The sequence below is a fragment of the Ursus arctos genome, unplaced genomic scaffold, assembly GCF_023065955.2.
Source record: "Ursus arctos isolate Adak ecotype North America unplaced genomic scaffold, UrsArc2.0 scaffold_4, whole genome shotgun sequence".
NCBI classification, from domain to species: Eukaryota; Metazoa; Chordata; class Mammalia; order Carnivora; family Ursidae; genus Ursus; species Ursus arctos.
The window spans coordinates 67,659,562-67,686,580 of NW_026623056.1; the positions used below are offsets into that span (position 1 = coordinate 67,659,562).

The 27,019-nt window shown below is 37.8% G+C and overlaps 1 protein-coding gene across 1 annotated transcript in view; it reads right to left on the bottom strand.

The window, feature by feature from the left end:
• The window catches only part of SAMSN1 (SAM domain, SH3 domain and nuclear localization signals 1), a 130,387-nt gene that overhangs the window by 53,543 nt on the left and 49,825 nt on the right, over window positions 1-27,019 (bottom strand). The window lies entirely within an intron of this gene.

Here is a 27,019-nt window from a genome sequence, read left to right on the forward strand (position 1 = left end):
TCTTGTGGAGATGGATGCAGCAAGCAATTTTAGCTGGATTTCAGTGAACAATGTGTTTGTCTAACTACTTCTCTTTATTTTATTTTGATGTTAAGCTCAATAAGTAACCTTCTAATGATGATTTGGTTCCTTGGGTAGGTCTGTCTACAGGAGACAAATGCATTGTCCAAATGGACATCAAGTACTTGAAATACTGCAACTGTGTTTCTTAGTATAAATTAACGAATTGCCATAGTGGTTAATTAGAGTATGTCCCAAAAAGGGATCCACTCTTGGTATCCTCAAAATATTATCCTTCTGAGAGAGGAGAGCTCAGGCGCTAGATATCTTGGAAAGCCTCTTGAGAGACGGCCTGGTGCCCTGCAATATTATTGCATAGTTTAAATTTCCCACAAGATAATCAAGAACCTCAACTCATTATCTTAATTGTAGAAGAAACAGAGAATTGAGATAAATAAAAAGGACCAATGGTCTAAGATAAATGGGGAACCTAAAGAATCATACAGTAAGAAACTGTCTTGAAAGAGACAAAGAACTTCTAAGATCATATCTATGCCTGGCAAGATGTTGGAAAACAATGTAAGAGAAGACTTAGTTAACAAAAAATGAGGGGTACCAGTTCCAAAGTGACAAAAATAATTAGGAGAGCTAAGTTCAAAATAAGGGCAAATTATTCAGATTATTCAGTAAATTGCAAATATATACTTTCTAAGTGGTTGCCACAAGTAATAAAATAAAATTTCATCTATTTATGATTCAAAGTTACAATACTCATGAAGTAATCTTATTCTCAAAGTTAATAATAATGAGTATCAATTTTGAGTACTTATTATATGCTTAGCATTATGCTTAGTGCTTTACCTGTATTTCCCCTGTAATCCTCAGAAAATCTCCATGAGCTGGTCTAATGTTATCATCCTCAACTTCCAGGTAAGTTTAGGTAAAGTGTCCAGTTTGCACAGCTAGGAAGTGATAGAGTCAGGATTCAATCCAAAGCCTTAGATCGTAACCATCATTCTCTATCATAGTTACTACCTGGCATATTGAAAGACCTGCTATAAAACGGAAATGATTTATTTGGGGGTTAGGTTCAAAATGGTAAAGGCTGGGAGGAGGGTAATGCTGAGCTACTGGTTGGAGACAGTGTTTCAATTATTATGTGTATAAAAGAATTTGAAACCAGTAAGTGTGCAACCCATCTAGGACCCTCTTTAAGAGTCAGCACCCCAGGGACACCTGATACCACCTCATTTTCCTTCTCCAACCCAAGCTACCTTGTTGTGACTCTAAGAAGAGTTAAGAGCCCCTTAATGCTATCTTTAATAATAATTTCATGCTTATAAAAATCAGGGTAGAGCACAAATTAGACTTGTCCACACTTTCTGAAATTCCCTAGGTTCTGAAGTGCCCTGATGATGGCTTTTGATAAAGTATTCATGTATAAACTGACACTATCTGTGAAGTTACTATCATGAGCACATTCTATTTCCTTCTTGATCTGGAGCTATAGTTCCCAAATTCATATTTCTAAAATTTATTATTCTCTTAATCTTTCACCTTAATTTCACCTGTGTTTGCTTGCTTCAATGTCACATCCAAATTATGGTCATAATTTTCACATTTCTATAATACTTTTCCCTTTAACACATCTTAATATCATTTTAAGTTTTGTAAGAATTAAAATGCTTACCCTAAAAAATTAAAATCAAAAGCATTCTTTTCTACTCCCAGACTTCCTAGTAATTCTTTTCCTGACTTCCTCCAGTATTAAAACCGTTTTTCTCATTGTTTAGATTCATTTTTTCAATGATAGGCCCATACTTTCTTGATTTATGTATTAGACATTACCTATTGATTCCTGTTTTTATCCTTGAGGATTTTGTACTCTTTTCACTCCCCAAGTCCCTCATAGTTATTTAGTTAAATCATTAGTCAGTATTATTTTGTAAATACCGTCTGTGGCTAAGTCGAATTGTGTTTTATGTCTCCTTTTTTGTCCGCTTTTAGAACTTATGATTACATTCCTTTTGTATGGTTGGTTCCCTATGTATTATTGTTAGACTATCCCAGATAAACGCCCCAACAAATCTATCAGCTGATTGGTTTGTTTGTTTTTGAGAGAGAGGGAGAGTGAGCCTCTGTGTGTGTGGGGGGGGGGGCAGAGTGATTCTCAAGCAGGTTCCACACCCAGCACAGAGCCTCACATGGGGTTCCATCTCATGCCCCTGTGATCGTGACCTGACCCAAAATCAAGACTTAGATGCTTAACTGACTAAGCCATCCAGGCACCACTCAACTGATTAGTATTGAATATTTAAATACAGACATCATACTTGTCATTTCAAATGCTCCAATATTTCAGGTTTAGTTTTTCCTCTGTTCCAAGGTGGTCTGATTCCTGGTTTACCGTATATGGACTCTCTGTCTCTCTCCGTTTTTCCCCTTTATCCCTGGTATGTCTCAAAATCTCGTATAATGTGCCTTGATATGGGTTATTTTTACGTTCCCTGTATGTTCATTCAGTGGCTCTTTCAAAATGGAAACACAAACCTTTCTGGTCTGTTTCTTTGATAAATTCTTCCACTCTTTTTTTCTGTTCTCTTTGGAAATCTAGTTAGTCCGGTGTTAGATATCCTGGATTGATACTCTCATTCTTTTATACTTCTCTGTTTTCCATTTCTTTTTCGTTCTGTTTTTTTTACATTCTAGGAAATTCCATTACTTTTTCTACTAATGATCTAATAAACATTTTTAACTATAATATTTTGCAAAAGTTCTGGTTGTTCTATTTTCATAACATTCTGTTCTTTTTATTTTTAATAAAGCAGTAAAAATTAATGAAGTCAACTGTCATTTAACAATATGGATAAACTTAAAATTATAATATTACCATTCCCAAAAGAATTACATGTAGCATAATGCTCTTTAAAACAAAACAAAACAAAAACAAAAAGCACATATACACAGTTTTAAAAAAGGAAAGAGTAAGGAACACAGCATTTAGCATAGTAATTCACTTAGGGGAGGGGGTGCGGCATAGATATAAGTTATTTCTGAGGTCCTATTTTGAGACTTTATTTCAGGGGTTCATTTTAATAAGAGTATATTATTAAAACTAAATAAAGAAAGTGGGTCTTGAAAAACATTCTGTTCTCAATTCTTGGTAAGGCAGTAAAATGTACTGGGTAAGAGGGTGCACTTGTGAACCCAGGAGGCTACCTGGGTTCAAATCCTGGCTCTGCCATTTAGTAGGATGTCTTTGGCAAGTTACTTGGCCTTTCCATAAAATGGACATGATAGTAGTGCATACCTCAAAGGGAATACTATGATGATTAAGTGAGATATTATTGTAAAAACTAGTACAAACGTGTCTGGCATGCATTAGACACTAAGAGCTAAACACATACATGGAATATGTTCTCTTTCTGAGGTTATTATCATTAATTTTCTTTTCCTTTGGTCCCTTTGTTATCTTTGTTTTTTTCTGATTTCTTTCTTCTGTTTGCTTTGATCTCTGTCTTTCATCTTTGAGGCTTTCTTCAAATGTCTAGCTATCTTTGGCTGTTGGTACATCACTAAGAGCATGGTATGAAAATCCTCACCAGTACCTCTGTAAAGGGTGGGCTTATTAGGTGATCAGGCAGCAAAGAAGCCTTTCCAGCAGAAGACCCCTACCTGGCAGTTTCTGGAGTTCTATTCTCTGATGGCATTCAGGTTTGGCAGGTAGTAATCATCCCATGTCCTGGGAGAGCTGTGGGGTGGAGGGAGGAAGTGGCTTCCTTGCAGGTTTCAGACGCCGAAGCTCTCAGGAAGTCTTCGGTGCACACTGACATGCTTTGCTGCAGGTCCTGAGACTGCCACTGGCTCCAGTCCTTCCTTCACCTTCCATTGTCCCTAACATGAGCTGGGATCTCTCCTCACCTTCTTTTACCAAGTGTTTTTGGTGAAGTGGGTTTTCATCTTTTTGGTAAATGTATGCAGATAATAAATATACTATATTGAAGCACTAGTTTGGCCAACTCTGTTTCTTCACATTTTTATCACCTCTGACTCTCTTTCATTCTGTCCTTTAAAATATTTGTGTCTCTTTATCTTATTTTGCCAAGCTCCTAATTATAGGGAACATACATCTAATTACAAAAAACCAATCCCTGTCACTGCCCCTCCTACCTTACAATTTTTAGGACTGACGTAGGACATGGTTATTGGCATGACGTGGTAGGAAGAAGCCAAGCCACGAATATGAAGGTTTTCCAGGGCAAGTCCGTTCTCACAGTTAAGTATTTGTGCTTTCTAGACATTTTCAGATGCCTTTCACAAGCACAATCTTGTGAAATAGTCTGCTTTTAATTCTTTATAGATAATATAAAACAACAATAAAAAAACTAACATTTCATTAAAAGTCTTCAAAGTAATTCCTCAACTAAGAAAATAATTCAGTGTCACCTTGATCATACCTCATTAGGCTGAAAGGAAATTCTGTCCGTAGTACAATACTGACCAAACAAATTGAACTAACTTAGCAAAGAAGTGTTTTCTAATTAACTTTTATCTGAGCACATGTAAAAAGTACTTCACATGTACTATTAAAATCCCCTGCTTCATACTTCTTTCCCCAGAAGCACAAGAGGAAGGGAGACTGTTCTGATCAATAGACCATGATTTCCTGTCTTTACCTACTGAAGAAAAATGCAATTAATAAAATATTGCTGAAGAGATATATGTGAGTTCCTTTCCTCAGAAAAGCTATTCTTAAACCAGAAGAACAAAATTATTTCTATTTCCTTTCTACCCTCACTCATCAGAAAAATTTACAGCAGATTCAAGAGTGATCGGACTGTTTTTCAGACCTTATAATTTGAAACTGCACTAAAACTGTAAAGCTATAGGAGACAGTAATCGTATACCTTATCTATTTAAATAATCAAAATCCTTTATGTGATCTCCATTCCCTCAACTTTGGCTACAGTAAAATTAGTTTAGTTATGATTAAACTAATATGCAATTAGACATACTTTAATTACATAGTAGTTTAATTACAAAAGAAATAAGTAGAATATGATGGTGGTGGATATTTTTAAATAAAAAGTTTACCATAGCAAAATCAAATTTCATAGTGCCACATATGTACATATGCATGTGATGTGTGTATATGTATATATGTGGTATGAATGTATATATACATGGATATGTTCATTTGGATGGAATGCCTTCTTTTCCTCTTAATATAAAGGGTAATGGAAGAGCCTCTTAGGAGATCAGGTACACTGTAAATAAATGCACCATATCCTCCCTGACCCAACACACACAAAGGTTTCCACATAAAATGTGAAGTCACAGTGAGGCACAGATCTTCAGGAACCCCCTTGCATTCTAATTTTAAAGCATCTGTATTTTTCATTTCTGGGAAGGGAAAAATCAGGTGATCAATTTACAGGACTTTACAAGTATGTTACTCACAACTCAATTCTATTTTCCTTTCTAGCAAGAAAATTTTCCATAACTTTTCACCTATACTTTTGAGAAATGAAAGAAAAGTCTGGTTTTCTTTCTTGATCTGTAGTATGGTGAACCAAATAGCCTAGTTAACATCTGCGCCCAGCAGCCCAAGAAAACTGACTAACTGAAAACTAATAGCTAGTTGGAGAGAATATTGGATTCTTTGTTTTTTCGCAAGGGCTCAGGATTCTTTTTTTTTTTTTTTTAAGATTTTATTTATTTATTCGACAGAGATAGAGACAGCCAGCGAGAGAGGGAACACAAGCAGGGGGAGTGGGAGAGGAAGAAGCAGGCTCCTAGTGGAGGAGCCTGATGTGGGGCTCGATCCCATAACGCCGGAATCACGCCCTGAGCCGAAGGCAGACGCTTAATGCTGTGCCACCCAGGCGCTCCACGGCTCAGGATTCTAACCACCCAAAGTGGCCCCTACAGCAGTTATACATTCTGGTGACTAGTCCTCTGTTGAGCAAGCCTGCCTTGGGGTCTGCTTTTCCTCATGCCACCCAATCCTTAGAGACCCTGTGGTGTGATGAGAACACATGTGCCTTGGAGGACTGATGTAGGTCTGAATTCACACAAGCTATAAAACTGGGGCCCAACATTCGACCTTTCAAAGTTTCAATTTCCTCCTTGGTAAAGGGGGAAAATATTTCTTCTTGAGAGCTGAGTTTAAATCAGAAAACATCTATAAAATTCCTCACACAAAGAAGGTCTTAACAAATGCTAGTTTCATTCTTTCTCCTTCAAATCAAAGGTAGAAAAACATGAAATCCCTAGGGATTCAAGCCCCTCCCTCATTCTGGGATATGGTCACAGTGTGACCCAACTTTTTGGTAACCTGGTCAGCCTCTGATTTCCAAAGCCTGCACATGATGTCCTTGCTAGCTTAACCTGATGTGCTCTCATTGTCACATGCTCTAATGATATTTGAATATGCTATTTATCCTCTGCCACCAACTAGGGGAAATTTCTACAGGGGAATTCAGTTCTACTTTCACTTACATTTGGGGATAAGCATTTAACTGTGGATTTGCAAATGCACTTAAAACAAACTCCATGCTCTTTTCCATGACCAGAACATGGGAGTGTTCCCCTGAACCTCTCTGGCCTTTGCCTATCTCTGACGCTCTCCTCTTCGACCTGGTCATGTTGGTCTTCTCACTGTGCTTGGACACCATTCAATTTGTTTGTGTGATTGCTTTGGTTACCTAGAAGGCAGAGACCAGGCCTATTCCTGGCACTAGCATAGAACCTGGCACAGAGAGGGGCTTAGGAAGCATTTGTTGAATGGATGAACACACTAAACTCTACAGGTTTGCACACATTAGGGGCCATCTCCTTGGACTGGCAAGTATTAGGATCAAAATGTCAGAATTCATACCCCTGAAAACCAAAGGCATTATGGCAGGCAGAATAAATGTCTAATTAGACATTATCAGAAAAACATCTTGCAAGAATTTTGAAACATACAGACTACAAACCACTTCATAAAATACTTTCTCCTTTATGGAGAAATGCATAGGTATGTCAACACACCTCCTAATGATGATAATGATCTAGTATTGATTTATATAACACTCTTTTCCAAGGCTTGAGCACCTTTTAACATAAATTATTTTACCCTAACAGCTTTCCTATGAAGTACTTGTCCTGATTTTATGCATATGGGAAACGGATTATTTGAATTTCCTCTTCTACCAAGTCAGCCCCTGATTCTAGGACTTCTAACTGAGCTCGTAAGCTTTCCTGCAAAACATTCATTGAAATGAAATACCTCCTTACAAGCTACTGAAAGAAATTATATTGGTCCCATCTCCACTAAAATCCTGGCCCTGTAATTCTCTGAATATTAGAGCTTAACTTAAACTTACCAATTCATCCTGTGGGGATGGTTCTTTCGAAAACCAACACTTCTCCTTTAAAAGAGAAAAGAAACTTCCTTTACATGATAAACATTTAGGGGAAAAACATGGATTTTGATTCTAGTTCTTAGTGCAGTTGGTAAGTATGTCATATGGTTCATGCAAAGCCAACTTCTTTGTATCAGCCAGCAAAGGTCAGCTCCTCTTCTGGCAGGCAGTAGGTGAACAGAAACTACACGGTACCACCTTAAGAAGGCACCAATCCAGAAATTGTAGACATCTGTTGCTGGTTTTTAAGTCACTGCAGCTCTGGCCGCCAACCTGGAAACCCTTAACATGTTCAAGGCATTTCCTATGACTGACTCCTTAGCACTGGTGAGGAGGACTTGGCATAATCCCTCTATTAGGTAGACAGAGAGAAGACTGAGTGGGATTTGAATCTCTCACAGGCATAAAATACTGCTTCTGGACTTCTGTCATCATGCTTGTGCTCCAAGATGTGGAGGACAGCCCTTCCTATCTTATTTGTTTAATAAGTATTTATTGAATATCTCCTGTGGACTTGGCATTCTGCCAGGTGTCCCAAGATGGGAAGGCATGGGCACTGCCTTCCAAGACTTTATAGTTCAGTGGGAAGATAGGCGGACCAAGACACAATGAGAATCCAACGTAACACAGTCTGTATCAATCCAGGTTGCAATGTATGGAAAGAAATAGAAAGAAAATTGCTAATTTGTTTGGAGGAGTAGGGAAATTATTCACTAAGAAAGCAATGCTTGAGGTAATAATGAACCAATGGGAATTTGCTGGGCAGACAAGTGAAAGGAACATTCTAGCAATGAGAAGAGTATATGATAGTATAAGAGGTATGACAGTATTTGTTGTGGTCTGGAAGTGGGAGTAATTTCTTATAGCAATTGTTTACACAAAGAGAAAGGCAGATGATGGGTCTGCCAGATGGTTTGAAGCCAGACTACGAATGGTTTGGAGGGCATGTGTTATGGGTTGAATTGTATCTTCCCTCCAAAAGCTATGTTGTAATCCTAACCCCCAGTACTTCAAAATGTGACCTTATTTGGAAATGGGGTTGCTGCAGTTGAAAACTGGAGTAGGGTGAACTCTTAATCCAGTATGACCCGTGTCCTTAAAAGAAGAGGGAAATTGGATACATCCATGCACAGAGGGTAGACTAAGTAGAAACACACAGAGAGAGGTTGGCCATGTGAAGATGAAAGCTAAAATTGGAGTTATTCTACCACAAGCCAGGGAACACCCGGGGCTACGAGAAGCTGGAACGGTCAAGGAAGAATCCTTTTCTAAAAGCTTCAGGGATAGTATGGCCCTGTCAGCACTTTGATTTGGGGCTTCTAACCTACAGGACAGTAAGACAGCCACCCAGTTTGTGCTACTTTATCATGGCAGCCCTAGGAAACTAATGCACTATACTAAAGAGAATAGATTTGAACATAATGGGAGTATACATTTGTATGGGATAGGAATTACTGAAGAACGATTGCTGAAACAAGAGAGTGACATGACCAGATGTGTGTGTTAGCCAGAAGGCTCCGGCTGAAACATGGAACTTAGACTGGAGATGGGGAATGGAAAAAATTTGCAAAATTTCCAAAGTTTGTTGACCACTATACTTAGGATTTCCTCATCTATGAAATAAACAAAAAGGATAGAGAAAAGATCACTCTTCTCCTTCTCTTAGTTTGACTCAAAATGTTATAGTAGAGCTCTCTCCTGTCTGTATAATGTTACCTGGATAAAGAAAGGAGAGCACACTTTGATATTCAATTCTTCCAGACTCCCTTGTTTAGTGATGGGAAGGTCACAATGAAAAATGACAGTACTAATACTATGATACAGACACTTCAAATGATTTTGATATTGATATTTTGATATTGATAAAAAATATAATTCAGTTGAAAATCTCATAACCATGAAATGAATAAAATTAATTTTCTAGTAGCAAGCCATTTGGGTTCCCAGAATGGTTTTCTTTGATCTTAATTGGAGAAACTAATTTATATCCATATTTTGAAATGTCTATTCCTAGGCAAATGAAAAACTTGTTAAGAAACATACTGTCACTGAGATCCATACTAGGGATACTGGGGTACAGCAGTTATTTCTGTTAGGTGTATTTCCTAGAAATATCATGAACTGTGATGATAATTGGCAGCTCTAATGCAAGCAAATGACTTTTTAATTGGAGTGGGTGGCATCCAAACCTCTGACACTTGTAAGGCTATATACCCTCTAGCTGTTTCTAATCTTAAATGGTTTAAATAGATCCCGTTACAAATACAGAAGACTTGAGTATGTTTTCAGTATTTCAAGCAACATAAATGCACACACACACACTTTATAAGTGATATATCTTTACTAAAGTGATAGAATTCACTAGAGAGCAAGAAGACACTGTTAAGGCATTCTGATTTACATTCTGCCATTTCATCATAACCTCCCGAGACACAGCGTGTTGTACTTGCATATATGAGTAAATAATTTAATGAATATAAAACATGTCTCAATAATGTCCACTTACTGAATATCATAACTGATGTTACAGAAATATTAATTTGGGGGCACCTGGCTGGCTCAGTTGGTAGAGCATGCGACTCTTGATCTTGGGGTTGTTGAGTTTAAGCCCCACACTGGACATGGATTTTACTTAAAGAATATGTATTAATTTTATAACATAACCAACCATGTAAAGTGTATGTTTCGGATTGTATTATATTGAAGGAGTCATTTAACATGACTACCCCTTGTTTTAAGCATAAAGTATATAGTATAAAAAGTTTAAAAATCATGAGATTGTTTGAGATTGTTAAATTAAGACTCTTCCTAAATAAACATGGAAAAACTTGTGTACACAATTTAGTATTCAGGTGTCTTGAACACTGATATGTAAAATTCTGATATTTCTTTGGGAAGTTAAGGCTTCGAGATCAGTAAGGGCAGCACTGCTGTACAGCCTGAGCCCCTTCATTGTGGGGCAGATGTAGTGAGCGCCATGCTGTTGTCACGTGACTTTCTTCCACAGTGATAAGCTCTGGGTACACAAACAACAGGGGGTGTTGTACTTAGTGATTCCAAAATGGCTTTTTAGAGAGGTTGGAAGCCTCAATCAGTATTATATGATAATTTCTCATCCCACAAAACACAATTTCTCTAAGGAAAGAATAGATCATACTTAAATAGGGAAAGACTGAACAAGTGGTATAGACACATTTAAGAATGGTAATGGAAGTAAAACAAAAAATACCCTGTATCTACATGGGGTGACTGAGTTAGGTACACTTACCCACTGGCATCCATTCATTTTTTCCACTCATTTCTCCAAACCCAATTTTTAGTACTTATTATGTACCTAGTGTGGGAGAATACCTCCATTTAAAAAAATGTTTGATTTGCATATACTATCTGGACTCAAGAAGGAAAGAGATGGCTAGTTTTGAACCCATGCACTTGATTTCAGATCAGATTATCTAAAAGAGGAACTTAGATGCCTCTATAATACTGACTTGAAAGAAGAGTTAGATAGACATATGGACAGAGAAATAGTGTTTATAAGTTAAAAAGCCACCATGCCCCATACTCACATATTCAATGTAGTTTGTTATTAAAGTACAGAATAGGCAAGAAGAAGAGAGACTGCTTGAAAGAAGAAAATGAGCAAACATTTACTGATACCCAGCTATAGAACATTGCATCTCATTTAATCTTCTGAACAACTGCATAAAGTATTGTCATCTCCTCTTTTACAAAGAGGAAACTGAAGCACAAAACAGTGAACTCACCGAAAGTCAAAAAGCTAACAAGGACCGAACCCAGGCCTGTCTGACTCCACTGTACCACAGAGCCAAATCCTTTATGCAGAATAAAGTTGAAAGCGAATTAAGGGAGAAAATTGCAAACCAAAAGCAGCACCACTCATTTCTTTAGCAGTCAACTGGGCACATAAGCCTTGGTTTTATAACTAGAGAATGGGCCACTTCCTCACCTTTGTCCTCCACCCCTTCTTCTGATCTCTTTCTTTTCCCCACTTTCTATGTTGTAATTCTTTTCCGAAGCCTCACTACACTACTACTTCCTCCTCAGACCCCAGTGGAGTATTTTTCAGGAGCAATTAGAAAAGGAAGTTGAAGGCAAAGGAGGATAAACCCAAAATCAAGCCAAGACAAGAAGTTGTAGCAAACACAAACTTACCAGACAGTATGCAGGCTTTGAAGTTATTGAAATTGAGCAGAGGTGAAGGGGAGAAAAACAGAAAGGATACGCAATGAAACATGTGAAGCTAAGAAAACACATTTTGCTTTGTGTATATCGTACAGAAGTCTTCAAGATGTATGGAAAGTATCTTCAACTACTGAGCCTCTATTGATAATGTTAACATTTACACTAGCAGCCATTTTGAGAAGTTTAGAGACAATATTAAAGTTCAAAAGGAAGTCAAAGAGCTCAACAAAATGCTTCATTGACACCTGAATCTATAATTGCCACGTTGGTGTTGAGATGCAGCTTTCCAAAATACGTGCATCCTTTTAACATTGGTTCTTGGGGTTTTTGGTCGCCATCTATATGCTAGGCAGAGAGCTGAGCACCTTAATCTCTTACCACCTTAGCAATAAGTCTGGGAGAAGGGCTCTATTTTCCCCCACCATGCAGAAGAAGCAACTGGGGATCAAACAGTAATGTGACTGTGTATACCACGGATTCCAAATTTAACCTCAGGGTTCCTTCTGTTAAAGTGCAATGCGTTCCCCTTATACCATGCTACAAAACTTCTAAGTACAAGGCTAGCCACAGTACAAATGCAAAAACATTCTATGGATAGTAGGTTTAATAAATACTGGTAATGGGCTGATATGTTTACTTTCAAAAGGCAAGCTATCGTACTATGTCTCTGTCAGTGGGGTGGGGAGTGGAGCATATGTCTAGACAATGGAAAGTACAGGGACATACCATAATTTATTCACTTCCAATTTCATATATACAGACTGACTTTTTAATTAGTCCTGTTTTGTTACTGATAAAGCTGTAACCTCACCTTTCTAACAATTTTCTCAGATACAAAGGCCATACTGTTGCTTTGGGTGACAACTCATTGGCAGTAACCACATTTGCACTGCAGTTCCTTTGGTTGAATTTAAATTCAATTGTATTTTAGTCAAGGGAGGCTTTTTCCCACTTTCATCAGAACTGAATTAATGCACAATAAATACAGCCATCAAATTTACTAATTGTGGTGAATAAAGATATCCAAGGGTTGCAGACTGTCAGGAAAAGCATATTATAGAAGCTAAGTACTCAATTTCAAAAAGCCTTTTAACATAAATATTTCAAAATCATCAGTTTTGTTACCATTTAACACCAATGATTTTCATTTCCCACAACCTATTCTGACATTTAAAGGAACATTAAAAAAAAAAAAAAAGAAAAACCCTATTGCATCATATATGACTACCACCATATAATGCCACTTACAATGTACTGGTTTAGAATAAAGATAAAGACAGAAGGGGGTTGGCCATGGTGAATCAAACGAAACCTTTTTCACGTTTCTTTTTGAGTTATCCTAATGTTATTTGATGCAAAGAAATACACACACAGATATGCACACACTCAGACATGCACACACCACCTTGAGATCCCTTCCAAACCCATCAGCTTGGTTCAAACATCTCAGGATTTAGAGATCATGAACAAATGATATTGGAAATACTAAAGTAAGTGGGTTGCATACTTAGCATACTTAGCAATTCTTTAATCCTCTGACAGGGGATGACTTTTGCTCCTCAGTGACTGGATAGAATGCTGTGTTAGGGCCTTAGGTCATTCAGAAGTGTTGGGAGAGAGTTGCATGACTGCTAGAATCACAGGAAGGCAACCCACTAAAACATCCATACTGAGGAGGAGTTGGCAGAAAGAGGGTTAGAAAATGGCAGCATAGAAAACAAAGGAGGTACCCATAATTGGAAGAAAGTTGCAAAAATGAATTGGGCAATGGTTTTTAATCCATCTGGGATGTTAAGCTTGAAAGAACAGAACTATGATCTAATTAAGAAAATCAGATTCCATTTACACAGTTATTAAAGAAAATGATATCATAATCAAAGAGTTATTTATATTCAAAAGCATTTTATAAAATCTGGGAGATATAGGACAAGCAGCCTGGTGGTTTGTTATCCTTTATCTGGGGATTTTTCTGCTCTGTGATTTATCAAAAGCCCCAAACACTCTCTGATGGGAGTTTTCACCAAGTCAGTTTGGAAAGCACTGAACTACCTCTGGGGATTTATCAGGTGCACCCATTAGAGGCTCTGTACACTTTCAAGCAGGCTGATCACATGGGCTTTGAGTACTGAGAGTTTCCAGGGGCTGCCCAGTGCATTCCTTTGCTGTGTTCTGAGCATGAGGTCCCGAAGGTGATGTAACTATCTTATAGGAATGGGATTCAGAAGACTTTGATTGAACTCCCAGCTTGGCCCTGGAACAGAGCTTGGGCAAATTCCTTAATCCTCAGAGCCCAACTGCCTCTTTTGGAAAACTGAATTACTACTTTATAGGGTTGTTGTCCTACTAAATTAAATTGAGATATCTATCATCTATCTATCTATCTATCTATCTATCTATCTATCTATCTATCTATCTATCATCTATCTATCTATCTATCTATCTATCTATCTAATTTCTCAAAAAGAATTTTTAGGTAGGTGAAGATTAAATTGGAAAATCAGGAAATCAGGAATTGTTTTCTTCTACACAAAGGTGATTCTCAAACTTTGGTGAGCATAAAGATATCACCTGTGGAGGTTTTTAAAAGAATGTCCATCCTAGAAATTCTAATTCAGTAAGTCTGGCATAGGCAAACCTTAGTAACAAATGCCTTAGGTGATTCTGATGCCCTTGGTTCATGGAACCACACATTGAGAAATACAGTTTTATAACATAATACTCTAGCAAAATTGTGAAACATATTTTATTTGGAATTGTCAAATGTGCTGTGCTTCTTTCTTCCTATGTCAGTTCTCTCCTTTGAACCTCAGTTTTCCAAGGCCTCTGATTCTCATCTAGAATGAGCTCCCTAAGTCCCTCTCATAAATGAAACTATATCAACCTTCCAAATCCAAATAGCATTGAGTTCTAGTAAGTGTGCAATGACAAGACACCCAAGTTAGAACACTACACATTGCCTAGTTATTTAAAATTGGGTAATAGGTTTTTACCATTTTACTTTTTAAAATATAAGGCTCTAAGTTTAGGAATATTTTCATGGGAAATAAGTCCTAATCCCAAGATGATAGCTTAATATAATCCTCAACTGCTATTTATTCCTTCTCAAAGCTGATTTATAAATATTTATCCCTGTAAGAGATCTTAGTAGTTACCTAGTCTTATCCATTTGTTTTACAGCTAAGGAAATTATAGTCTATACCATCTGGCTTGTCCTCCAACCCAGAATCTTTACAAATGAAGACATTTCCCACCCAAGGGAAGCCTAATTGAGAACTAAGTCTACACTTAGAAAAATTTCCCCACTGAGCCAAGCTTTGCTAACCAGCGTCAAAAAGGAATGGTGTCTTAAATCATAGTAACAATTTCTTCATATAAGTAGGTTGCAAGGCATTTGAGTTAACTTCCTTCAGGGTATCTAATTCATGGGATGGAAAAGCAAGATCCCTGATTCATTTCACAAAAAAATACACTACTCCAACAAAACAAAATTACCCAGAACTATTTTTACTTCAAGTATTGAAAGTCTAGCATTAAAAAGCATTAAAAGGTTACTTTCTCTAAAAATAGATCATCTGCCACATTCCATAGTAAAATCTGAATGTCTTCGGGGTCACTGCTGCTTTGGATGTTTCCCGCATTTTCCTTCCACACGTATGGAAAATTTAGAGATGATGGTATTTTTAATCTTAATCCTAACCTGCATTTTTTACAGATAATTTTTGCAATTTTCAGAATGTGTTCTGTTAACCCAGGGTCACACAGCCAGCAAAACTCCCTGGAACTCATGCCTCTAATTTTCTTCCTCAATCCTATAAAGCTTTGAAAGATATTGATTCTGCAAATGTAAAAAATTAACTTATCAAAAAATAGCACACATAAAATGGGAACTGGCCAAAGAAACCCTAAGAATATTGTTTTAACTGGAAGTTGTACCAGTAAGTGCTACAACTTACTGTATTCCTGTTAGGGCTCTTTGCGATATATTTATCATCGTGTGGGAACAGTTTAATCTGCTCCATACAGAGAGCAGTAGGAGCTCTCAGTGGCCTCAAAATATGATGGCCCTTGCCACAAACAACTAATCTAAATTTCTTGCAGGTGGCAGGTCTAACTTTTTTTTTTCTAAAAGGAAATAACCCTTCTCTAAAAGTCAAATTTGTTTTTAAAGCTGCGGTGTCTTTAACCACTTCTTTTTCCAGTTTTTCAGTTGACACTTTGTCATGACTTACGGTGGGTTGCATCAATCATTCTGGGTTCTTACAGAAAATATTTTGTGGTGGTGACTATCACATACAAGAAGCTAAGTGCCCTTTGTGGGTGACTGCGCAGGCACCTCTGATTTCTGGCCAAATCATTCAGAATGCCGCAAATCCATTAAATCTCTCCACAGGGAGGAAAAAATTCCCGCATCCTAGAGAGAGAATTTATGAGTTCCTTTCAATCACCAGAAATGAAAGCCACCCTTAATATTCATTAGAGATTTTATGGTGGCAATATGCATTATCTATCCGTATGCCCCCCTGAAAGGCCAATTTCCCTTGAAACCTTGCATGGCTTCAAGCCACTCTTTGTAGAAACAATGGCCTATGTCCAAGTGGAATCAGGGGAAGCAAACGGATGACATTTTCTTATCCATTGGTAATGATTCCATGAAGTCACCGTGGTGGCTCTGAGCTTCTGAGTTTTAAAAATTAAGGACAGATTTGGGATGTGCAGTCATGTCACTGTGTGTTGCTTCTCTGCTGCCATCTGTGGCCACGTGTCCTAAAGCGAACGGGGCTTTTCGGTTTGCATCACAAAAGATGACTTTCAAAACTGACATTTCTTTCGTTCGGAGAAAGGTGTACGTTGGGGACATAAGTCTATGAGCCCGAGAGCTTGTTTTTCATTTCTTCTTTTTACCACCACAGTTCAGGTCACCGTCATCTCGCACCTATTTCTACCCCCAGGCTGGTCTCATCCCTATGGAGAGGGAGCTTTTCAAAATATAAACTTCAGCACATATCTCACACCTTCAGTAAGTAAGGAACAAACAACAAAAACAACCCCAAGCTGTTGGTTTAAAACACTTCTTGTAGAGCTTCCCACTGCTTTTTGGGCACAGAAGACAAAACTTAGGATACATAGTTAAGCCATAGTGGTGTGACTCCTTCCTCAGACTTACCTTGTACATGTCTCCGCGCTCTCCCCCAGTTATCCTGACCTATGTCGCATCCTCCCTAGCTTCGGCTAATTAACTTGACTGCTTTCCTCAGATTTGGGTTCAATCATCATTACCCCAGGAAGTTTTTCCCGACTCCTTGACTAGATCAAATCTGTTTATTGTAGGCCTTCACCGACCCACAGAGCTCTCATAGCTCTTATCAAAGCTTTCATTTCGTGTTTATTTGTGTGATTATTTCTATTTTTGTCTCTCATTGGACTATGAGGTTCACAGTGCCTGCTTCCGCCCGAAATTTGATCCTACTTAATGTAAATATTCCAAAAACAAATTGTTCCACGAGTGAATAAATGACTTCTTGAACTTAATCCATTTTGTGCCTTGGCTAAAAATCCCTTTCTATGAATGAGATGTGGGCTTCAGTTCGGCTTGGGCTTAAGGTGACCAGCAATAAGGCCATATTTCTAATCCAACTATTTATCAGTACAGTTGTATTTAATAGCTAGGAACCATGAGATGCATAAAGATCTTACACTGAATATTCATATGGGTTTTTAGAGTGAATTCAACCAGTTGCTTTACAACTTCCTAGGAAGGGGAGGGAGCATGAATTTCTTTCCTTCATTTTTCATTCTCTTCTTAAAAAGATGAGTTATGTCTGAGAATTGTATTCTGACTCTGAAATAAAATATCGTGAAGTGCATATGTGATATGGCTATGGTAAATATACGAAAGGAGCCTTTAGAAGCTAAAATAATTTTATGTAAGTAACATGCTGCTAATATGGCGATAATTTGGGAAGTCAGAAATGGGCAATGGTAAGCACAGCACATACATCCCCAGCCCCACCTTTTTTTTTTTTTTTAAGATTTTATTTATTTATTTGAGAGAGAGAGAGTATGAGCAGGGGTGGAGGGGGGCAGAGGGACAAGCAGACTCCCCATTGACTGAAGAGCCCAAGGACGTGGGGCTCAATCCCAGGACCCTGAGATCATGACCTGAGTCGAAGTCAGATGCTTAACTGACTGAGTCACCCAGGTGCCCCCACACCTTCTTTTTGTCTGCATGGTGTCGTCACTAGGGCAGCCCCAGGCAGCTAAAAGCAGAGTTTCACCCTACTGCGTACATCTGAACTAGGCAGTTCTGGCTTTCTTATCTCCAGGGAGAAAATCAAGCAAATTATGTAAAAAATCTTAAAAATAAGTGAAAACTAGTAATGTACCTTTAATACAACATTATTTCATATGATATGATATCACAGAGAATTACTGATGGTGAGACTCTAATGCCAAATATGTGTCTCAGCCATCTTTTCGGCCCCACAGGCCAGGGCAATACCTGACATCATAGACATTATGCTGTGTTCATTGAGTGAAGGATAAATAATTATAAACACATAATTATACATTATAACTAAATAGTAATAATTGTCACTAAAGAATAGTAGCTCTTCTTCATTGAGTTCCAACTGAGTATCAGGTACAGTGAAACACTTTACATCCAATTCTCACAAGAACTCCACAAAGAAATCTTCATTATGTCTATTTAATAGATAAGAAACTGAAACTCAGAGAAGTCAAGTGGCTTAGTCACACAGTAAGCAGTGAGGCCACAATCCAAGACCAGGCTTATTTGGCTCCAACACATAAGGAATTTCTACCCTGTACTGTTTATTTTTATGCTGAAAAACAAAGAACAAAAACAAAACTTAAAGACAACTTACTGATAGAGAAAGTCTGGACTAAGAGTTCAGAGGCTGATGTTCAGTATCTGCCATCACCTGCTGTGAGACCTCAGGTAACTCACTTAATCGATCTTGTGCCTCAATTACTCCATGTGTAAAATGGCAGTAATGTTTTGCCTAATTCACAGAGCTAGTATAAGACAAAATATGAGATAAGTTATATTGTACCTTGAAGGCAGGGACTCTATTTATTAAGCTATTAAGCCCCTACCTTGAATTGATGCTTTCACATGGATCATTTCATTTTACACTGCAAGGTAGGAACTAATGTCTAGATAAGTTACCAGCCTAGTCTCAAACGGTACAGAGTCATGATCTTTGCAGGAAAACTTTGGACTCTTGTAGATCGGACTTAAAATGCAGCTCTGCCACCTACTATTACATTGCATGAATTATTTAACCTCTTTGAGCTTCAGGTTTTTACCATAAATATGGGGGGTATAACACCACCTTAATGAATCATGACATGAAGTCGCATATATAAAAGCACCTGAGACATGGTCAAGTGCTAAGTCAATGGAAGCCACGATCGTCATTATATCGATGTGCCTGCCTGGTCAGAACAAGATCTCAAAGGCCTGAACCACTCAAGGTGGCACCTAGGGCACGTGTGTATGTGGTGAGTGGCAAAGAGGACGTCTCATTCCAACCCAGCACTCCTTTATCTGCATAGCCCTGGCTCTTCTGCTCCCCTCTTTACAATCTTACTTCAACTTCACCCACCCGTTTTTTAAAGCAAAATTCATTCCTCTGAAATGACATTCAAAATGTTCTTCTGAGAATGGAAATGTAGACATTTTGGTTCATGAAGAAGTTTGCATGGCCAGGAGAAGTTGGCTATATCCCAAGTGAAGTTTATATTCACATAGAGTTCCTGGTTCAGAACATGAGGAAGAGAGAGAGGAAGTAGCTGGGACAGAGGAAGCATGGTTAGGGAAAAGAAAACAAACCCAAACCTAAAATAGCTTAGGGGAAAAAAATGATAGAAATAAGGTCACCAACGGTCATCCGAAAAGTGAAAAAAGAGCTGCTTTTAAAAAGCTGAGAGAAAATCTTTATACACTAACCTTTATGTACATAGAATTCATCATCCTCAGTGTGTCCTCATAGCCCCAAACATTGAACGTAAAAATAAAGATAAAATAGGACCTTAAAAATAATAGATAGCTCTCTTTTATTCTAAAAATGAGGGGGCAGAAGACCATGGAGATTAAGCAACCTGACCCACAGTGATTCTAGTAAGTGGCAGAGTTGAACTCCCATATGACGCTCCTGGCTTCAACCTGTGTTCCTTTGATGTGTAACGTGGCCTCCAACACACCACACTGCACGCTCAAAATATGACTTTTGTCTTTAGCTTGCTTAACAATTTGAATTCTGAGCTTGTTTCTCTGCCACAAAAGAAAATCTACCAACACTTGGAGTGTTTTCTAAGGCTCATTATATGTGGCGTTCTAATATTCAGTCTTCTCTACTCCCAAAGGTTGATGTCCAGCTTTAGTGATTTCTTTATATTCTTTTGAACCATACAGGAGTTAGGTTCTAATGAAGAAGGAGATGTGGGTCTCCCATGGTCAATAAGCATAACTGGACCCCTGTTCAGACTGATGCTCTTTGTCCTTCCATTTGAGGATCCAGTGAAACAAATTTCAACTTTCTTATGGAAACCAAAATGTAGTTATAACTGATTATCATGGATCCTATTTCGTTATCAAAAGAACTACTCTACATGACAAATAATTCATGATGATTCTAGAAAGGTTTTATTGTGGGAAGTGCCAATTCAACATTCTCCCGAATTCGATGCATTTCAGTAAACAAGCACAGACTAACAAAACAAAACAAAACCAAGGGAAAAGTGTGGCAAAACTGTAAGGCCACTCATGAAGGAGAAGGATTCTTGGTCTCTAACAGCTTTAGAACTGGATCACAGGTCTGATATTCTCACTGATATGCATGCGGTTTGTATAACTGCGAAAAGCCACACACGAACCCAATGATCAGACTGGTTTTCATTGTTCATTGTTCTGCCTCAAAAGTCTAATTTAATAGTATCTCTAGTTATCCTGGACTTGGAGAATAATACTTTACACTTACAGAGCAATTACATTTTCTCATTTTATATTTATTCTTATTATACTCAATTTTATTAGAAATGATATTTAAGAATTTTACGTACATTTACAACTTACTTTCCTCAAACTCAATCGAAAAAAGTTCCATAAATCTGATACCTCGTACTTTTACAATCTCCCATAATTTGTTTCTTCTATAAGCTCTTTTTTTTTTTTAAAAGATTTTATTTATTTGACAGAGATAGAGACAGCCAGCAAGAGAGGGAACACAAGCAGGGGGAGTGGGAGAGGAAGAAGCAGGCTCATAGCCGAGGAGCCTGATGTGGGGCTCGATCCCATAACGTCGGGATCACGCCCTGGGCCGAAGGCAGACGCTTAACCGCTGTGCCACCCAGGCACCCCTATAAGCTCTTTTTTTTTAAATGTAAAATTTGTATGTCTTGCAAGATCTTTTCCAGGATTATTTTATATATAAGTACTGCAATGTGTTTGCCATCCTAGTGAATTTTTATACCAAGGATTGTGATTATTTGTTCCCTTCCTTTTTGATTTGTCCTCTTAACCCATAAACTCTCATTATAAATATGAAAGAGGGGCACCTGGGTGGCGCAGTCATTAAGCGTCTGCCTTCGGCTCAGGGCGTGATCCCGGCGTTATGGGATCGAGCCCCACATCAGGCTCCTCGGCTATGAGCCTGCTTCTTCCTCTCCCACTCCCCCTGCTTGTGTTCCCTCTCTTGCTGGCTGTCTCTATCTCTGTTAAATAAATAAATAAAAATCTTAAAAAAAAATAAATATGAAAGATTAGGCTGGCCATCCCCCCACATACACACTTCTAAACTTGTACATTCATACACTAAGTGGCTTGGGAGGCACTTAACATGAATTTGCTCACGAGTGAATGAGTGGATGAATGAAGGAATCAATAAGCTGTTGCAGCATCTCCTATTTTTCAAACTTTTCTCTTGGGTAAATGTTAATTCTCCTTCCACCAAAGATTATACTGGTTGTAGTTAAAATTTTGTCATGTAAAATATTCATAATTCATTATTCGTTCTTGTTCATTTATGCTTTTAAAATTATTTTTAGAATCTCAGTTCTCAAGTTCATCAATTTCAGTGCAGCATGTAGTAAGTATAGACATCTTTTGGTATTTTTTGTATCACATTTTCCATTTTTCCTTTTCATTTTCTCAGTCTAGATTATCATTTACTCTGCTTTCCTTTTCACGAGTTGTCCAAATCTATTCTCTTTCCATACTACCATAATTCCAATATCAGCAGATAAAAGTTTAGAGCTGTTCTAACAAATGGTTTTTGCTGTCACAGTTGAACACAAGGGCATGAAACTATGAGAAATTATGCATGGATGGTTCATAGCCTGCCTCCCTCTGGGTGGATATGTGAGCAGTCTTCTTAGAATGTCTTATTCAGTGGGACCAGAGAGGCTTTTTGGTAGAAGTCTAACATCACTAATGTACAAAGAAAGTGGTGGAATCTATGAAATTAACATGTTCTTTCTTTCTAAACCATGTGTTTTCTTACCCGCTTTTTACTGGTCCTCTCAATCTTCATTCTTTTTCATATATATATATTTTTTCTTCCAAGTGTACATCATGGATTCTTACTTATCCATCTACACTTTTAAATTTCCATACTATTCATCAAATAGGTAGAGAAGGAAGGAAGGACTAAATGAGGAAACAGTATAAAGAGGGAGAAAAATCACTCTGTTTGGTATCACCTTGCCAACAACAGTGTGTGTGTGTGTGTGTGTGTGTGTGTGTGTGTGTGTGTGTGTGTGAAAGAGACTTGTGGGGAGCTAGTTAAGAGGGCAGATTAGGTGAATGAGTTTGCATTTGACCCTGTCGGTGTTGGGAGATATTTAAAGGTTTGTGAGAGGACCAGTACCGTTAGATTTGAGCTTCGGAATCATTAATCAGGTGAATTAGTCAAGTAAATTAATCTGGTAGATTAATCTGGTAATGACATGTCATGTTGATTGAAGGAAGCAGACCAGGGTCAGAGAGACTGGCAGAGATTGCCAAGGTGGAGAATAGAGAGAGAAAGAAGAGGCCCACAAATAGCTTATCCTGCTTTGGTCACTTCTTTCCCATAGATCAGTAGTTTTCTTGGTCAGCATAAAAACTCTTATACCATTTAGCAGTGGGTCTGTGGGTCCCAAGAGCATTTTCCCATGTCAATAACTAGAGTATCCATTACTCCCCATTTGAATTGAAAGGTGAATTGTAATATATTTTGTTCCTTTATTTCTTGGTGAGCTTGAGCAACATCCTGTTCCTCTCACTGAAACAGTTCCCTCTAGAAATTTTCCATTATCCACGCTTTCTCTTCTGGCGCAGTTGTGACAAGTTCGCATAGTACTCCAACAGACCTTCAGCGCTCCACTCTTCTCATCCTCTTCTTAGGTACTCGAAGATGCTTTAAGTAGAGCTCTGTTTATTTCTCACCTTGAGGTTCTGTATATAAACTTCACTGGTTTTTCTTTGATTTTTATCTAATTCTCATTATTACTTTTCTATCCACATTGTATTTGAATTACCCTGTACTTGGGTCTCTGTTCTGTTATTTCAGGCCTTTGACTTTCCTTCTTCCTGAAAGAGCTTTTGCTATTCTCACTTATTAAATGTATCACACTATTTTTATAAAATATTTTAGATATATGAAGGGAGAAATGGATATTTGCTCCCCCTTTTCGTGTCAAGATTACCTCCATTTCTTTATATTATGAAAAATAAGTTGTTTATCCTCCTTATAAATCTGAAAAATTATCCCACGTTTTGAAAAGTATGTTCGCTATTATAATAACACTATATTAAAGGAAGGTCTCATCTCCTTTGCAATATACACATTTTATTCTTTCTTGCCCTTCTTCCCAACCAAGTCTCTTCTGACTCACTTTCCTCTTTTGTTAGGATGTTTCAAGCTCTTAGCATGCAGAGCTTCATTGTAAGTACCCTTCAATTACTCTTCTTGTAAACTGATTGTAAACACTTGGCTTCAAATTTGGTTACCTCCACTATTACCTTTCTTAAAAGCATCTGAAATCCCCTTTCTACACCACTCATCTCAGATATGGAAAAAAACCTCTGCATCCTTAAGTAGTTTTTCCTTTCACACTTCTCTTGTGGAGTATATACTTTCATAAATCTGGTCTTTACCTTTCTCAGTGTATATCAGTTCCATAATCACTTATCTTTTCCCCACACTCCAGATCCCATAGACCCTGCAAACAACTAAACTGCACGTTAAATATCAGTGTGTGTCTCATCCTCCTCCTGTTGACTTCTGTGAACAGTCCTTCACAAATAATACATTGCCTTGTCTGATTTCAGTTTGTTTATGGTATCTCCACTGAATAAAATGTTGCTTCTTTCCAAGCCTAGCGCAAGCCTCTGGATTTGGTTTTGGTATGAATATCACCTACTATCACCTGAGTCCTGACACCATTTCCTCTCACCTTCCCAACAGCCCGACATGGTAGATGCCAATAACCTTGTGGGTGTTTTCAGTACACAAAGTCACTTAGAAGAGAAGGGATGAGCAAGGTCTGATAGCAGTGTCCAGAATTGGAATTAGTAGGTTAAAGAGGGTGAGGAGTTTGCCTACTCTCACTGTGCTGGTGAGGTCAGAATTGGTGTTAAACCCAGTTCTATCAGAACGAGCTTTGAGAGTATGAGCCTGCAGTGGGATTATCAGGGAGTGAGTCTAGGGTGAATAAGAACTTTCTGGAAGACAAGTCAGTTTCAGGCCACCTGAAAACTCTGCCTTGAAAACAAGATCAAAGGCACTGGAATCTAGTGTTGCTGAAATTTCTGAAGTCAAGGAGAAACTAGTATCTTTGTGGATTGGTTTCATTTTCCCTCAAATGTGGGGTTTTGGCTCAGCTCCAGCATATCTGCATATGTTGGTACATTTAAAAAAAATCTGGTCACACTTTTACCCTTTAAAATTGCAAAAATGTCACCTCTGACTACCTGTCATTGATGGTAAGTAACACTCATTTCAGAAGCACAACTTTTCCCTCAACACCATTTGCCTTCTGTACGTTCTATAGAATGAAAGTTAAAGTATAACCCAAATAATAACCCTGCAATTACTACAGAAAAAATACCAGCTCTGCTAAAATGAAACTGGGTATTTTTCACTTGGTATTATTATAGAATATATGTGTAGAATATAAAAATAATAATTTGCACTCATCCAACTTCTTTCATTCTGTTTCAAATCCCCAAGTGTAAGTGGTCTCATTAAGTTTACCAAACCAATTTAACTCTAGCATGTTCTTGAACTTTCTCTCCAAATCCGGTGAGGTTTTCCTGTCACAAATGCTGAACATTATCATCTGAAATTCTGAGTATTCTGTAGATATGTTTGACCTTCTGCAGATAAAACTCATTTACTTAATCATTTAGTTATGTACTAAAATAGACAAAACCACCACCAAAAGAAAAGAAAGACATTACGATGTATATATAATTAAATCTAGACACACGTTCACAGACACACATACACAATAACTGAGTTTTTGTATAGTTGGATTAATATAAGAACGTTTAGAAGAATGAGAACAAATATTTTATGTAGATATGGAAACAAAATCCACTGGTTTCTCAAACTCCATTCATTTAGTTAGCAAACGCCACTCAAATATTAATCAAGGACACATAATATCCTAGGGACTATGGAGGATACAAAGATAAATTACTTATATCAAATAAACAAATGCTCAACTAATCCCACTCTAAGGTAGAGTGTGGTAAGCTTCATGAAGACAGGGGCAGGGTATGTATTGTTTGGCTCTGTATCCCCAGTGCTTAATACTGCAAACTGGTATACAGTGATGCCAATATGGGTTGATAAATAAGTAATGAAAGAATAATGCCCTTAAGTTCTCTAGAAATTCAAAAGAAGGAGTGATTACTTCTATCTGGCATGACCCAGGAAGTCTTTCTAAAGGACAACAAAGTAATCTGAGTCTTCACGGCTAGGGTGATGGTTAAAGGGGAGAATCACATGCTAGGCAGAGGCCAATACGTAAACACAAAGATAGGCAGGAAAGTACAAGACAGTCATTAGGAATAAGCAATCATTGAATTCGGCAGTCAAGCACAGGAAATGCACAAGGAAGAAGTTGTAGACAATGCTGAACAGTTAGACTGAGGTCAGACTGTTAAAATCTAGAACTGCCAAGTTAAGGACTCCAGATTTTACTCTTGAAAGAAGCTCTAAATATGTGAATTTAGATTCTTATACACCAGCTTTGCTACTTGCCAAGTAGTCATTATTCTTGATCCTGATTCTGAAGCTGTCAAGGGGAGTCTTCAGAAGTAGTTCCTAATTATATCACCAGTTGCTAAGAAAGTACTCCAGGAAGAAGGCTGCAAAGCCCAGTGGCCCCAAAAGAGAGGATGAAGACTAAGGAAGTGGCAGAGATGTTCCTAAAAATAATTGATGTTGGACGGTTTTATCAGTTCCAAGTCTGCTACTAAACACCTGCAATATTTAATGTGGTACTTTGAACACAGATTACTTTAGCTCTGGTCTGCAAAGACCTAACTTAATACACAAGTCTTGAAAGGTGAAAAGGACTCCAAGCCTCTTCAGAGAGCTCTAATGCACCATGAAATATAACCTCTGTCTAGTGAGAGACAGATTCTTAGAGCAAAATGGTATAGAGTAGGGATCCTGGAAACACAAAGTTGTTCCATTCATTCACTATAAGCACAAACGACCATGAACTGTAGAGAAATAAAGGTACAAAATATATGCTTTAAGTAAACTACAGTCAAGGTGAAAAAAAAATTACTCTTAAGTCCTCAGATATTTGTGTTATTTAGTTTTGGTTTCTCAATTACCTCATGAATATTACTGTTTCCATTTCACAATTGAGAAAATTAAGATAAAAAGTTTTAAATTAATTTGCCCAAGCCAAACAAGTAGCAGAGCTTGGATTCAAATCCCAATTTTGTGTAACTCCAGAGTCCATACTCTCTCTTGTGCCATATAGCCTCGGGGCCTATTTAGTGTATGGGAAACACTACAATGTATTAGCTCAAAGCGGGATCCTTAGCATAAGACTGTCTAGTTCTAGATCTTGGCTCCACTTTTTCTCAGCTTTGTGACATTGTACCTGTTGCTAACTTTTTTGTGCCTCATTTTTCTCAATTGTAAAATGGGGGAATCAGCATTAGAATAACTTTCCCTACCTTACAGGGTTGTTGTGAGATTTAAATAAAATAACAAAGTGCTGAGAGGAATGACAGGTACATAGAAAATGCTCATTTAATTTAGCTATTATTTGTCAGTGAAACTTCATGACCACAGCAATGATTTAGACAATTCAATCCACATCTTGATCTGAATCAACATCCAAAGTCTTCCTTCGACCAAAAAAAAAAAAAAAAG